General features: G+C 41.6%; 1 pseudogene; it reads left to right on the top strand.

Moving 5' to 3' along the window:
• Positions 1-1,184: 1,184 nt before the first annotated feature.
• On the top strand, positions 1,185-4,754 carry LOC142440380 (olfactory receptor 14C36-like; annotated as a pseudogene).
• The last annotated feature ends 10,261 nt before the right edge of the window (positions 4,755-15,015 follow it).

Raw genomic sequence — 15,015 nt, 5'->3', positions numbered from 1 at the left:
AAATGAAACCTGGTGCAATTCTGATTCACTTGGTTAATTATGGTATATAAGATAAATAAGAATAAAAATTACCCATTAAAAATGTAAAGAAATATTTTTAAAGGAGCAGATAAAAAATTAAATGTCTAAATGGAACAATAATTTCTTAGCTGTTAATATGAATAAATATACTTTTCCTATAGAAAATGATTATCAGAAAAAATAATCCTTCAAGGAACATTCCAAATGAAATAAAAAATGTTAGTGGTGGAAATGGATACAAAAATAATATGTTTTTCTTATTCTACTTTCTGTCCTATTCTACTTTCTGTCCATATAGATTCATCAATCATGGATTTCACATATTAAAACACGGAAATGCATATAACACAGCTTCAATAGGGTAACCTCCATTGACATAACACCTGTGAGATACACTCTGTTATGAATGAACAAATACCAAGCAAATAATAGAAAAAATATTTTAAAATTTTAGATGTAGAATAAGGGACTCACAGAGAGGTGGGTACAATTCGGAGGAAGAGGGGAAAGGGAGACAATGTTAAGATGTTCAAGTAAAAAAGAATAATGTTAAGATGTCCAAGTAAAAAAAGAATAGTTGGAAACTGATTTTGGTAGTAATTGTAAATTTAACTTGACATGATTGATATACTGAATGATATGCTACATATATTCCATCCCAAGTAATTAAAATCATAATGATATTTTCCTCAGTAAAGAAAATTAACTAAAATTCTTCATAAAATATGGGGCTATACATATAAAGCTTTTTTATACTATCACTATGTGTACTGAATTTTGGTCACCAAATAAGAATATGCTAAATGTGTTCTAATAATATATACATAGATTGAAATTATCTATAGTGAGTCAATAAATCTGCCAGCTACTTTTTTGATGTTTAACTACCAATTTTACATACTAAACATTGATAGGAGTGAAAATCAACATGAGCATAATTTATTTTGCTGCCAATTATAAATAATTTATACAAAGAAAAATATTAAGAATCATAAAATAATATAATGCTATTTAATAATATTAAATGTCATATATAGGAAATATAGTGAAAATGGGGATCAATGAATCGTACTTATAAATTCTTTCTTCCTTGGATTCTTCTCATTTTGTCTTTAGGAAAATTTTACATGTGTTTATCAAAATCTTAAAGAAATTATACTACAATGCCTAACTCTACCATAGTGACCGAATTTCTGCTTACAGGGTTTTCTGAAGTGTGGGAGTTCAGAGTCCTGCACACAATGTTATTTTTACTAATGTACTTGGCTACTCTCACAGGCAATCTCCTCATTGTCACAGTGATCACTGTTGACCAAAGACTTCATACCCCCATGTATTTCTTTATCCTGAATCTCTCTGTCTGGGACATGTGTTACATTTCTGTGACTGTACCCAAGGCATGTGTCATCTTCCTGCTAAACAACAGGGTGATTTCCGTGGTTGGATGTGTAGCTCAGGTTTTCCTCGTGGTGTTATGTGCTTGTACAGAGTTGCTGCTGCTCACCATCATGGCCCGTGACCGCTATGTGGCCATCTGCCAGCCCCTCCACTACCATGTGATCATGACCCCTCGTGCCTGTGTCCAAATGACACTGGCCTCTGTGCTCAGTGGTCTGGTCTATGCAGGAGTGCACACTGGGAACACATTCCATTTGTACTTCTGTCATTCTAATGTGGTTCATCAGTTTTTCTGTGATATCCCCTCTCTGCTGAAACTTCCTGCTCTGATACCTTAACCAATGAAATTACAATTTTTCTCTCTGGAACAATAGTAGCTGGTGGGTCATTTTCCTTCATCACCATGTCTTATATTCACATATTTTCTACTGTGCTCAAGTTTCCGACCAGAAGAGAACAAAAAAAGGCCTTTTCTACCTGTATCCCGCACATGATCATAGTCATAGTTTTCCTCGGCTCTGGTGCTGCGGTGAATCTGAAGCCAACCTCCAACTCCCCTCTGATCCAGGACATGGTCATTTCTGTGTTTTACTCTGTAGTTCCTCCCTTCCTGAATCCTGTCATTTACACTCTTAGAAACAAGCAGATAAAGGAAGCTATCTGGAAAGTTATGAGAACACTCACTTAATTTAGGAAAATTATCACTATATCAACACATTCCTACTTCGAATGTAAGAGGTGAAAATGGTTCAAATGAAATGGTCTATTCCCTTCCTAACTTTGAAGGACAAGGCTTAGATTGTAATTAAAAATACTTGAATTTATTGCTAGGAATGATATAATAGCACTCATTTGATTTTGTTTTTCCCTAAAATAAATAGACATTACGGTACTTCATTGATACAACATTGTATATTTTGCTGAATATATATCTCCATATATTATCTTTTAAATATAGAATTAAAAGGAGTTGTTTTACTTGAATATTTACCTACTAGACTAAGAACCAAAAGTCTCTGTTCTAAACTGTCAATCAGTCCATGAAAGAAAATACCTTGGCAATTTTATCTTGTAAACATCACAGACCTTGAATCCCTCTCTAAGGTGTGTGAGACAGCATTAACATGATGGCCAATAATATCTAATATTTAATAACAGATAAGCTCTATTAGCTTTATTTGACTTCTTTGTGCCATAAGACACACTCTAAAAATATTCTATGGTTTACAATTTCCATGGAGTCGGTATTGACACAGAACTCTTTAAAAATGTCAAACTGCATTAAATGTTTTCATATTTGCAGAATTTTCCTGCCTGTAAACTTCAATGAACAGATTGCTAGATTATGTGCTGTGTAGCTGTTGGATGGTTACAAACTGCCAACATTGTCTGTTTGTTCATTAGCAGTTTAAAGATTTAGTCATTAGAACCAAAACAGCTCCGAATCTTCCATTTAAAGTAATATTAACAGTGAGAAAATTAACATCTAAAGTTGGCCTTAAGAGATCACAAGGCAAAAATGCTGTTCCTAAGCAAATTTGATTGTGTCTTCTTATCCTTTCCATAATTTTCAAAAGCTTAATTTAAATTATAAACACTTTTATTGAAAGCATTATTTTTATATTAGGTCTACGACTTTCTTATTCATGTTATTGTTCGTTGCCACCAAGTTGGCTCCAACCCATAGTGATCCTGTGCACAACAGAATGAAACAGAACACAATCCTCTGCCATCTTCACAATAATTCCTAGGCCTCGTCCCATTGATGCAGCCACTGTGTCAATCCATTGCATTGAGAGTCTTCCTCTTTTTCATTGTCCTTCCACGTGACCAAGCATGAGATCTTCTCCTGGGACTGATCTCTCCTGACAATATGTCCAATTTATGCAAAATTAAATTTTGTCAGCCTGCGTCTAAGGAGCACTCAGTCTTGCTTCTTCAAATGCAGATTGATTTGTCTTTTACGAGGTCAAGGCATATAGTAGAAAAATCAATGCATTTGAAATGTGTTGTAAGAGAAGAATCTTGAAAATAAGATGATTTGCTAAAAGAACAATCAAATCTGTCCTTACTCATACCAACTTTCTCTCTATCAGAAAGAAACACTGCCCAATCCTACCCCGACTTCATAATTAGTACTCTGCTTGAGTCTGTTGTTACATTCAGTGTGTCTGTCATCGTTTTAGCATCTTCCTCCTTGGAGTTTCTTCTGACAATCGGCATTACATTCAATCATTTTTGCCAACACCATAATTAGAATGCTTTAATTCTTTTTGTCTTCCTTATGTCTTGTTCAGATTGCATATTGATACTCCATATTAATATAATTACTACATAAATGATAGCATGTTAAACATTGGTTTGTTTAGAAAAAATCATGGTGTATTATTATTTTTTAGAAGTTAATTAAAAGCTTTCTACCAAGAAAAAAATTAATTTCCTCTTTATTTTGGTTAGTGTTTAGTTCCTTAATTTCTTTTTCTAATAATGATTCTGATGTACATTCTTGAAAGGTTATAATAGAAAAATATGAAAGTATATTTTAAACAAAGAGAGAGTTTGCTCATGTTAAGTAGACCCATTATTTTTACAGTACACTGTCAGGTTTGTTACTGATATTATCTGCTGAAGGGAAACATTGTTTGCCACATTTAATCAATAATTGTCAAATCATATACATAGTATATCCTGATTTCAAGTTTGCAAGAAAATTATTTTACTTTTTCAATGTAAAATTATAATGGGACCCTCTGAAGAGAGTAGTTGGAAGTATGGGAAGTAAGTAGAAGACACGGGGATATATTGGTTGACATGACCACTCACACACTTTCTGACATTAGAGGAGAAATGGAAAAGCCAACAAATATGGTAGTTGCATAAACTTTTGTCAATTTGAGATTTCAGAGTGAAAGGGTGGAGTTTAGTTTGTCAATCAGGTTGCAGCTTGATGACTTCATTTGGAGGAACTAAAGTGATAAATAGCCCCCTAGAGTTGGGACGCAAGTTCTCCTGAGAGACGTTCCTGTTAAGAAGCCACATGGAGCTATGCTAGCGTCCTGCATTTGATGAAGCCAATTTCAGACCCATGTCAGTGTTGAGATGCTTCTACAACCATGAGATCCACTACACTTTCTGCTCACTGGCCTGTGATCTTCCTGCATTCACCATCCTTGCATATGTTTCATGAATCTGAAGAGGAATTTATAGATTGGTATCAAACATATGGGCTATTATTGGACTTGTGGAATTGATCTGAACTGGACTGGGATATTTGCTCACTATTCAATTGCTCTTGCATGCAAGTCTCTTTCCTATACACATATGAGTGTCCATGAATTTGTTTCTCTAGTCTATCCAGACTAGCATTTTATGGTATTTTGGGAGTGGGGTATTAGAGAAACAAATCACAAAGATGTAGAGTGATTGTTTGTTTGACTTAGTTTCTTCTTTGTCTAAAAGAAATCAGACAGGGGTATGTGGTTTACTGAGGTTGTTTTCAGGAAGGAACATAGAAGTTAAAGTTTTGATGATTTTTTTTGGTTGTAGTCTTTGGTTTATTCTTGCGTGAAATGGTGACAATGAATGTGATTGATGTATACGTGTAGCGTGGGGGACAAAAATACCTCTTGAATTTCTGAGAGATTCCTAGTGAAAATGGCTGACAGAAGGTCAAAATGGCTAACAGAAGTCCTGGACCTGGCTTGAGGCCATCAGAGGCCTAATCCCATATTTTGTATTAATAGAATAGCTTAGATAAGGATTAAGAAAAGCTAAATAAGGATTTTTTCTGCTTATTATTATTTATTTAAGGATTGATGCAAATGATTATGGGGGTATGAAAACAGAGAGCTTGTAAGCTCATTTGTTTTCAGCCATTAAAATCAAATTGTTAAATGGGTTTAGGACATGTCTGCAAAGAAGGTTCTGAAAAGATAAGCCCCACCCAGTGTTTTAGGGTACTCAGGACATTTGCATTCCAAGACCCTTGTCTAGGGGACTGTTGAAAGCATGAAGGGGAAAAAAGGAATTCTTTCTATTTCTGAATATTGAACTATTGGTTTTGTCATCATCTGGAGAAACTCTGAAGCCATGAAGAAAACTCCTCTGAATGTTAAAGGGACCTGTGGGCAGGCTGGAATGCTTGCTAAGTGCCTACCTAGATCCACTCATTGTGTGGAAGTGGGAGAAATGCAGCAATAAAGAGACTGGTTGAGTCTGGCCACTGGCATGCATGGCCTGGTTTACTGGAATTAGAGCATAAGATGAAGTCCATGACCTAGCACAGGGGGCTAGGTTTGTTGAGAATTTGTGATGGGACCATGGTCTAAAGTCTAGGTGACCTACGGAAACCCTGGTGAGGCTAGGTGAGGCAGCACACATTGAGTGGACCAGAATCTGACCAGATGAAGAGAAGCTTGTTGAGCCTGTGAACTAGTGCATAATGCTGCAGATTTTATGGACAGCCTGTCTTGGTTTGACCTTGCTTCTGCATGTGGACTCAGAAGATTCTACCTGGAAAGAAGACTTCACATCAGAGAATATGATTTTCCCCTCAGAGTTATGGGTTTATGTACGTGCTCAGTATAGAAATTGGACACCCAAAATTGAGATTATAAAGGTATTAAATGACTGGATTACAAACTCTCATAGGTCAGAGAATGTATTCATAGGGTTATCGGATTAGGTAGTAGGAGTTTATTTACTGCAATTGTTAGGCATACATTATTTTTGTTTTATTCACTTGTAGAATGTTACCTTTCAATGAAGGTGGTGTTGTACATGAACCAGATTTAAAAAAAACTCAGTTTCTGGTAAGAAGCAAAATAGTTTATTTAAGGGCAACAAAAAGAGAGAAAAGAACCTACACAGGGCCACGCCCCACCCCCCCTCCCCCCCAGAGGGGGAGAATGGCTGGTCTCCATCGTTCACAGACTTGGGTTTTTATATTGTGCGGTAAACAATGGGGGCTTTTCAGCTGTGCGAGCAAGCAAGCAAGAACAGAAGCAGATTTTGCAGTTGGCTTTGACATTTTAAAACTTTTTTTCCCTTTGAGATAGATGAGTGGCCTTTTCTAGCAGCTGCTATTTTTGGCAAATGTTTGCTTGTCCTTAACCTCAAAGAATTTCCATAGCTTGACACAAAATGGAGACTGCTACAAAATGGTTCAACTCCGGCTAACTATCACATTCCTCCCTGTGGTTGTTACACCTGCGAATCTTCCAGGTGCAAGCGTTTGAAGGGCTGTGGCAGAGGCTCACTCTGGGCTAACCACTTAAATGATTTACTAAGTACCAACAACTTGACAGATTGTACTTGGTCTTGTACAACCTGCACTAAGTTATGGATGGTTATTCGGCCACAAGTTAGTCCTGTTAAAAGCAAAAGCAGATGGCCTGTTAGGCTGGGGATTAGGGTGGTGATAATATTTGCTGGTACCAACTTCTTGGCTTTTTCTGTTTTCTTCTTGCTCACTTAATGCTTTTCTGACTAAAGCTAAGCTATTTTTGTTTATCCCTGAATGGTTGGCATAGAAGCAACAAGTTTCACCCAGAGCCATGCAAAGGCTGCCTTGCTTAAGAAATAAAGGGTCTAATCCTCACCTGTTTTGTAATACTAATTCAGCAAGGGAATTATGGGATTTTTCTCAATAACTCAAAAACATCTCTAAATCCAGTAATTCATTATCAATTTGCTGACTTTGAATTTTATAATTTCATTTCTTTGTATTAAGGCCGCCATGTCTACAGATGCTGACCTGGCTACACATAGTCCCACAAGTAAAGGGACCAATAGGGGGGTTCTTTTGACTCTGGAATAAGTGTTAAAATGCTGCTACCCAGCTACCCAGGAATACAGAAACACTTGGGAGTAAAATATGCACTAATATACAAAGTCCAGTGTGGTTAGAGGCGAGTAAGTTTGTAGACAACAAGCGGGAGTAATTCCAGTAGAACAAGCAAACCGCATCCCTAGTGGGGCAACTAACAGAAAGGGTTCCTTGGAACTGGGTATAACAGAAACACAGGCACAATTCTGACCTTACCTTTGGGTTATCCACCTAGATTGGTAACAGTGTCCTTTCCCTTTTAACTCTTCCAGGGTTAAAGTAGACTTTTCCCAGACTATCTTTCACCTGCACACACTACTGTTATTATTGTAATTGGACAGTGTGATGCTGGCTACTGGGGAGGTATCCTTAGATCCAATTCCTACAAAGTAAGGTGGTGCTGGGTTAAGACATAGCCAACAATCACCAGTGAAGTTTGGGTTAGTAGCAAATAGGAAAGCAAAAAACGTTTATAGGGTTTTACTTCTGCTGACACGGTGTGGGGGTGGGGGTTACTTTTGCTTCCTCAGGCTCTGGGTTATGAGTGGAGGTTGCTTCGGAAGTATAAGTCCTGGTAACATGAGGGAGCGGCGTGGGCCTGGGTTTTTCAGGAGGAGGATTTAGAACCTTGTTGGGTCTAATAGGCTGGGCAGGTTTCGTAGGAGCAAGCCGCTTTTGAATCATAGCTATAACACCAGGATCTGGTCCACTGACATATAATCTAACTCCCCAGGTTTTTCCAGTTACCCATTCTGGTGACTGGTGGTTTTTAACTTGCCACTTTATGGGGTTGTGAGCCCCTACATGGCATACAGACCAGTGATAATGTCCTTTTCTGAAAAAAATGGGAATAAGTATCTTTGTGGATAGGCTCCCAGATCCCAGCCACCATAATTTCTCATCCCTACTTGGCACAATACAACTTGGTGTTAGGCTGGCATGAAGGGCCACCGTTGGCTGGGCACGTGTATATGGTGTATATGTTGTTTGCAGCGACCATTCTACCCCTGAATCCACACAGCACCCATAAACCCTTGTAAAGAACAACCCCTCCCAACCCCATAGCCATAATGTGAAGTGGGTTCAATTGCTATTTTTTGCTTGAGCAGGGTACATAAATCAAATTCAAATGTGGGGCAAGCACAGTAGGAGTGCTGGTGCTTAAGACAGTGACAGTAGTAAAGTATGTCAGGGTCCAAATGTATGATTGTGGTCGATTGGGGTTGGCGTTGATCCAGATACTACACAACAGGATTAGTTCAAATAGGAAAGCTTCCACAGCTTTACCTTCAGTGGGTTTTCTGTTTTCTGTATGGTCCATTGCTTGGGAACATGCCCCACCATGGTTTTCTTCACTTCGGTGTAGTGGATCCACGGCAACTTGCCTGCATCCTTTACCACAATGGAAGTGGTAAGAATTACCTGGTATGGCCCAGTCCACCTTGGCTTGAGTGCAGAGGTCTTGCACTGCTTGACGCAGCCCCAGTCGCCTGGGGTCAGGTCATGTTAGGGACTCGATCCTTGTGACCGCTCGGATCTGGGATATCCTGCGGTGTCTGGATGGTGGAGGTGGTGCAACAAGGCATTGTTAGTGTTGCGATTTCCTGCACAGCCTGTATCGACTTAATAGTTCAATATTAATAAGGTGATCCAACTGCTCCATTCCAACCCTAGCTAGTATAGGGGGGGAGTCTACCATACATAATCTCATAAGGTGCAAGGTTTTCAAGGTCAGGGGTGCAACGGACAGGCTTTAAAGCAAAAGGCAAAAGTCTTACCCAGTTCTCCCCAGTTTCTGTGTATAATTGAACTAATACTTCCTTAAGATTCTATTCAATCTCTCCACTTGACCTGAGCTTTGAGGCTGATTATCTCAATGGAGCTTCCAGTTAATACATAAATTTTTGCTTATAATTTTAGAAATTTATGCCACGAAGGCAGGGCCATTATCAGAGCCAACGGAGCAGGGAATGCCCAATCTAGGGAGGATCTCAGTTAACAGCAATTTGCAAATCACGGTGGCCGTTCCTGCCTTGGTTGGGAAAGCCTCGGTTCAACAAGAGAAGGTATCTACAAAGACCAGCAAATATTTATAACCATACAGTCTTGACTTTACCGTAAAGTCCACTTTCCAGTATTGACTACAGGAACATGCTTGCACTCGTGGCTGGGGTGACTGGCATGTTCTGTTGGGGGGGTGGGGGCAGGTGAGGCATTTTATAGTCATTGCCTGTGTCCACTTAGAATAGTTGGAATTCTTTATCATTTAGACAGGTACAAGTACAGTTTGGTTCCTCCCAAAAGGGCAGTCTGATGCTACTGATCCAACTTGAGGTGATCACAGAGAATCAGCCACCCATCAGGGATTCAACACAAGCTTTTTGACCAGCCTTTTTTCCTCGCTGCTCTGTTAGTTTCCATTCCTGATTTGAGTAGCAGGGGCGAGTAGGCAGGTTTGGCTGTAACAAGGTAAGAGGCCGCTTACCTTCTGCTTGTGCCAGTCCCATTCCTGGCCTTGGTGATGCCAATGCTGCCTTCTTGGCTGCCTGGTCAGTCAGGTTGTTGCCTCTGATCCCCTTTGAGTGTCCTCTTTGATGGGCCTTGCAGTGGATTATAGTGAGACGCTGAGGCTCCCAAGAGGCTAGAAGGAGGTCTTGTATTTCAGCCTTGTGCTTAGTGTCTTCTCCTGCGGAGGTTAGCAGCGCCCTGTCTTGATAAAGGCTCCGTGTAAGTGCGCAGTAGCTAAAGAATCATGGCGATCTGCCCATATTTTGACGGACTTTCCTTTTCCAACTTGAATCCCTGTGTCAGGGCGATAAGTTCTGTCTTTTGGGCTGAGGTCCCTGGGGGCAGGGCGGTGGACCACAGTACCTCAGTTTCCATGGTGACCGCATCTCCTGCCTGCCGGATGCCATCCGTTATGAAGCTGCTGCCATCTGAGAAGTGCTCCAGGTCTGCAGACGTCAAAGGTTTATCAGTTAAGTCTGGCCGGATGTTGGATATGGTTTCCAAGTTCCCCACACAGTTGTGGATTGGCTACTCCCCAGACTCTACCGGCAGCAGGATTGTGGGGTTGAGTATAGCTGTTTTGGAAAACTGGACACTGGGTGGATTGAGGAATAGTACCTGGTACTGGAGCACGCTGGCATTTGTCATCTAGCAGTCAGGAGGGCTTTTTAGCAGGCTCTAGACTGAGTGCCCTCCTGTGATTGTAATGTCTTGGCCCAGAGTGAACGCTGAAGCATCTTTTACCAGCACTGCAGTGGTCGCTATGGCAAGCATACCTCCTAGCCAGCCAGCAGCAACTGGTCCAGCTCTTTAAATAGGTAGGCGATGGGTCTTCTCCATGGTCCTATGCATTGTGTAAGGACTCCCTTGGCTACCCCTTTACCTTCTGCCACATAGAGTTCAAACGACTTCTCCAGGTCTACAAGAGTCAAGGCTGGGGCTCACAAGAGGGCCCCTTTCAGCTTTTCAAAGGCAGCCTCCCACTCAGGGGGTTTTGTTACTTCCTGCCCTTCTCCTCTGGTGCTTTCATACAGGGGTTTGGTGCTCTCTGCAAAATCAAGTATCCACAATATCCTACCACACCAAGAATTCACATACCTTGCGTTTAGTCTCTGGGAAGGGTATTTGCAGGACTGCATTGATTGTGCTGGCAATTTTCTTTGTCCAGCTGGGGCTGATAACCCAAGTACCTGACTGTTGTGATGCATAGTTGTATACCCAGTACCTCAGGAGGGTCAGGTGCTGAAGTAGGTTCTTGCTTGCTTCCTGGAAACTCTTTCTTTCTGCAGCTGCTAGCAGAAGGTCATCTACATACTGTATCAAGGTCACTTGGGGATTGTTGATTCTGAATTCCTGGAGGTCCTGATTTAGTGCCTCCCCAAAGAGGCCTGGAGAATTGTTGAACCCTTGGACAAACCGAGTCCAGGTTAATTGCACAGTGAAATCTCCTAGTGGATCAACCCATTCAAAGGCAAAAATGGGCTGACTAAGGGGAGACAAAGGAATGGAAAAGAAAGCATCCTTTAAATCGAACACTGAATAACAAGTAAGCCTAGGGGGCAAAAGGCTAAGCAAGGTGTAGGGGTTAGGCACCACTGAGTGAAAAGTGACTAACTGGGCATTGAGTTCCCTGAGGTCCTGGGCTAAATTCATTGGTTTCTGGTTTTCAAAGTGGGAGCAGGAGTGTATTCCAGGGCGAGTGACAGGGCACCAGAATACCTGCCTCTCTCAACCAGTTGATGTGGAGAGCTATGCATCCCGGATTTCCTTGGACAGTGGGTATTGCCGTATTCGTATTCTGACTGGAGTAGCTATGCAGAGACGTTGAACAACCAAAGGTGGCTGATGTTGGGCCAATCCCCGGGGATTGTGTTCAGTCCAGACCTCAGGGATGGTTTTTATCCACTGAATAAACAGTTCCTTGGAGGCTGAGGTTGGCTCCAGGTGTGAGAACAGAATATATTTTTCAGATAATGGAACAGATGTTGTAAGTGGAGACACTGGTTTTTCTGTAGGGTTTATTTTCACAGATACTGCTCCCACCCGAGTAATGGGTATGGGCAGTCAGGCATGATCAAGAAGGAATGGGTGATTGTGCCATGGGCTAAGGCAGTGACCCTGACTGTAGTCCACGGATAGGCATTATGCTTTCTGGTAGGTCCAACAATAGGAGTTTTTGTTGAGAACAGAGTCCCTTGAGTCGCTTTCAATACGGAGAAAAATGCACCAGTATCCACTAAGAAGTTTACTGGGAGGCCCCTTCATTTAAAGGTAGCCTGGGCTCCTGGGGGCCTGAATTTTTGGACCCCTGACGGAACATTCTCAATGTCTTTTTGTAGCTTCTCTGGGCAGTTTTTTTTTCAGTGTCCCATGTGTTTGCAATAAGCCCACTGGTCTTTTTGGAGCCTGACCTCACGGTTATCTGGCCTGCTTTCACTCCCTCTCTTATGAGACCATTATTTTTTATTTTTCTCTTCTTTAAAAGCAGCAACCATGATTTTAGCTATCTGCCATCAAGCAATTACTGGTGGAGCCTCCCTGTTGTTATAAATTTTTGAGCTAATTCTATTAATTCGCTAAGATTTTTCCCCTCAAACCCATCAAGCTTCTGAAGTTTCTTTTCACAGGTTGGGGCTGCCTGAGCTACAAAAGCTATATTAATGGCCTGGTGGTTCTCAGGGGCCTCTGGGTCGATTGGGGTGTACAGCCTGTAAGCCTCATGAGGTGTTCAAAAAAAGCATCATCCGACTCAACCGTAGCCTTCTGCACTATCTCAATCACCTTAGACAGATTAATAGACATTTTAGCAGGCCCCTGGAGGGCCTGCAAGAGAAATTGGCTATACTTTATCAGGGCTTCCCTGCCCTGCATGTTGTTGGGTCCCATGACAGATGCCGTGTTGGAAACAAAGCTTCCTGTAAATGCTGCGCAGCCACTGGCTGTCTGTCTGCCCCAAGTAGAATCTTATGGATTTCCCTCTGGATTCTCCCCATTCTTCTGCCGTGAAGAGAACCTGTAGAAATTGCTGACAATCATCCCACATGGGCTGGTGGGTATGAAAAATTGTCTCCATAAAGGATATTAAGTCTTGGGGCTTATCAGAGAAGGGTGGATTTTGTTGCTTCCAGTTGTAATTGTCACTGGTAGAGAAAGGGAAATAAACCATGAAGGGGACTGCTTGGACCACCCCAGTGGAGGAACAGTTTGTCTCAAGCGAAAAATACCGACCAGGACTTCAGCAGGCTTGCCCTGTTTGCCTGCTACCTCAGCATAAACATTTCCCCCAAGTGTCAGGAGGACTGAATGTGGCAAATTCTGTAGTACCAGGTGCTGAGCCTATCTGAGCTGGTGGGTATGGAGAAGGAAACAGAGCAGGGGGCCCGGCTGCCTCAAGGGGGCCTCATGGAGGATGAAGGGTTTCAATCTCCACTTCAGCACTCTGGAGGACAAGGTAAGTTGCTGGGGCTTCTTATTTTTTACTTGAGTCTCCTTTCCACTGCCACCAGGACCTGCTTTGGGGGAAGAAACTTCTGAATATATGGAGGAGGATTAGAGGCTATGTCAATCCCTACCTCTATATAGGGGATTTGATCTAAGTGATAAGGTTTTCTGTAGACATATTTCCTCACCTGGTATAAAAGAGGTATGGAAAAGATGCCCTCCGAGGGTCAATCAGGCACGCCCGCAACCCAATTTGTCTCACAAAAGATCCTGAGACAAAACGACTTTGTTTTAAATCTGTAACTTAACATAGACCTTTTAGAAAAGTCAGATTAATCATTCAAAAGGCACTGGAGTTGAGTGTACTGTGTCAGTCCCATGGTTTCACTTGCCTGTTAAAAAAAATTAAACAACCATGGAATACAACTGGGAGTGCAAGCAAGCAACACACAGCCGAAAGCATCAATATACAAGAAACACAGTACTTAAACATATAAACACACAGTTGAAAACAACAATATTAAAAAAAACATGGGACTTAAACATATAAATAAAATAAGAATATGCCATCAATAAGGTCTCAGTTTAAAGATACAGGATGACACAAAGACATCTCTCTGGCCCTCTGGGAGTGCCCTAAAGTTGCATCCAACAGAGCATATCCTCCCAACCTGGAGTGTGCAACCAACCTGGTAGCACTCTGGACAGGACCCGACAACTAGGGCGGAGGACCATATTTCTGAGGCATTCCCCTAGTTGCGGCACAGGCTGTGGAGAACACCCATTCCGGGATCTCGTTTGTCCTGTGAATGAACAACCTGGTCACCGGATCTCAGTGGAACCTCCAAAATGTTTTACATGAACCAGACAAGAACAACTCAGTCTTTGGTAAGAAGCAAAACAGTTAATTTAACGGGGACAGAAAAGATAAAAAAGAACCTGCACAGTGACGAGCGCCCCCCCCCCCCCAAAAAAAGGAGAATGGCTGATCTCCATTGCTCACAGACTTTGGTTTTTATTGAATGGGGTAAACAATGGGTACATTTCACCTGTGCAAGCAAGCAAGCAAGCCAGCAAATAAGCAGACTTTTAAGTTAGCCTTGACATTTTTTTAAATTAGGGGCACATACAAATCTTATCACAATCCATACATATACATACATCAATTGTATAAAGCACATCTGTACATTCTTTGCCCTAATCATTTTCAAAGCATTTGCTCTACACTTGAGCCCTTTATATTAGGTCCTCTTTTTTTCCCCTCCCTCCCCGCTCGCTCCTCCCTCATGAGCCCTTGATAATTTATAAATTATTATTTTGTCATATCTTGACCTACCTGGTGTCTCCCTTCACCCCCTTCTCCACTGTCCGTCCCCCAGGGAGGAGGTCACATGTAGATCCTTGTAATCTGTCCCCCCTTTCCAACCCACTCACTTTATACTCTCCCAGTATCGCCCCTCACACTCCTGGTCCTGAAGGATACCCTGTGCCTCTGGCTCCTATATGCACCAGTGTACAACCTCTGCTCTAACCAGACTTGCAAGGTAGAATTCAGATCATGGTTGTGGGGGGTAGGTGGGGAGCATTTAGGAACTAGAGGAAAGCTGTATTCTTCATTGGTGCTACGTCGCACCCCGACTGACTCATCTCCTCCCCTAGACCCCTCTGCAAGGGGATCTCCAGTGATCAACAAATGGGCTTTGGGTCTCCACTCTGCATTTCCCCCTTCAGCTTTGACATTTTAAAACATTTATTTTCTTTGAGATAGATGTGTGGCCTTCTCTTGCAGCTGCTAATTTCTGGCAAAAGTTTGCTTGACT

This window comes from Tenrec ecaudatus, chromosome 2 (assembly GCF_050624435.1).
Source record: "Tenrec ecaudatus isolate mTenEca1 chromosome 2, mTenEca1.hap1, whole genome shotgun sequence".
Taxonomy (NCBI): Eukaryota; Metazoa; Chordata; class Mammalia; order Afrosoricida; family Tenrecidae; genus Tenrec; species Tenrec ecaudatus.
Note: the sequence above shows the minus strand (reverse complement) of the source record. Positions and strands in the feature narration are given on the sequence as shown.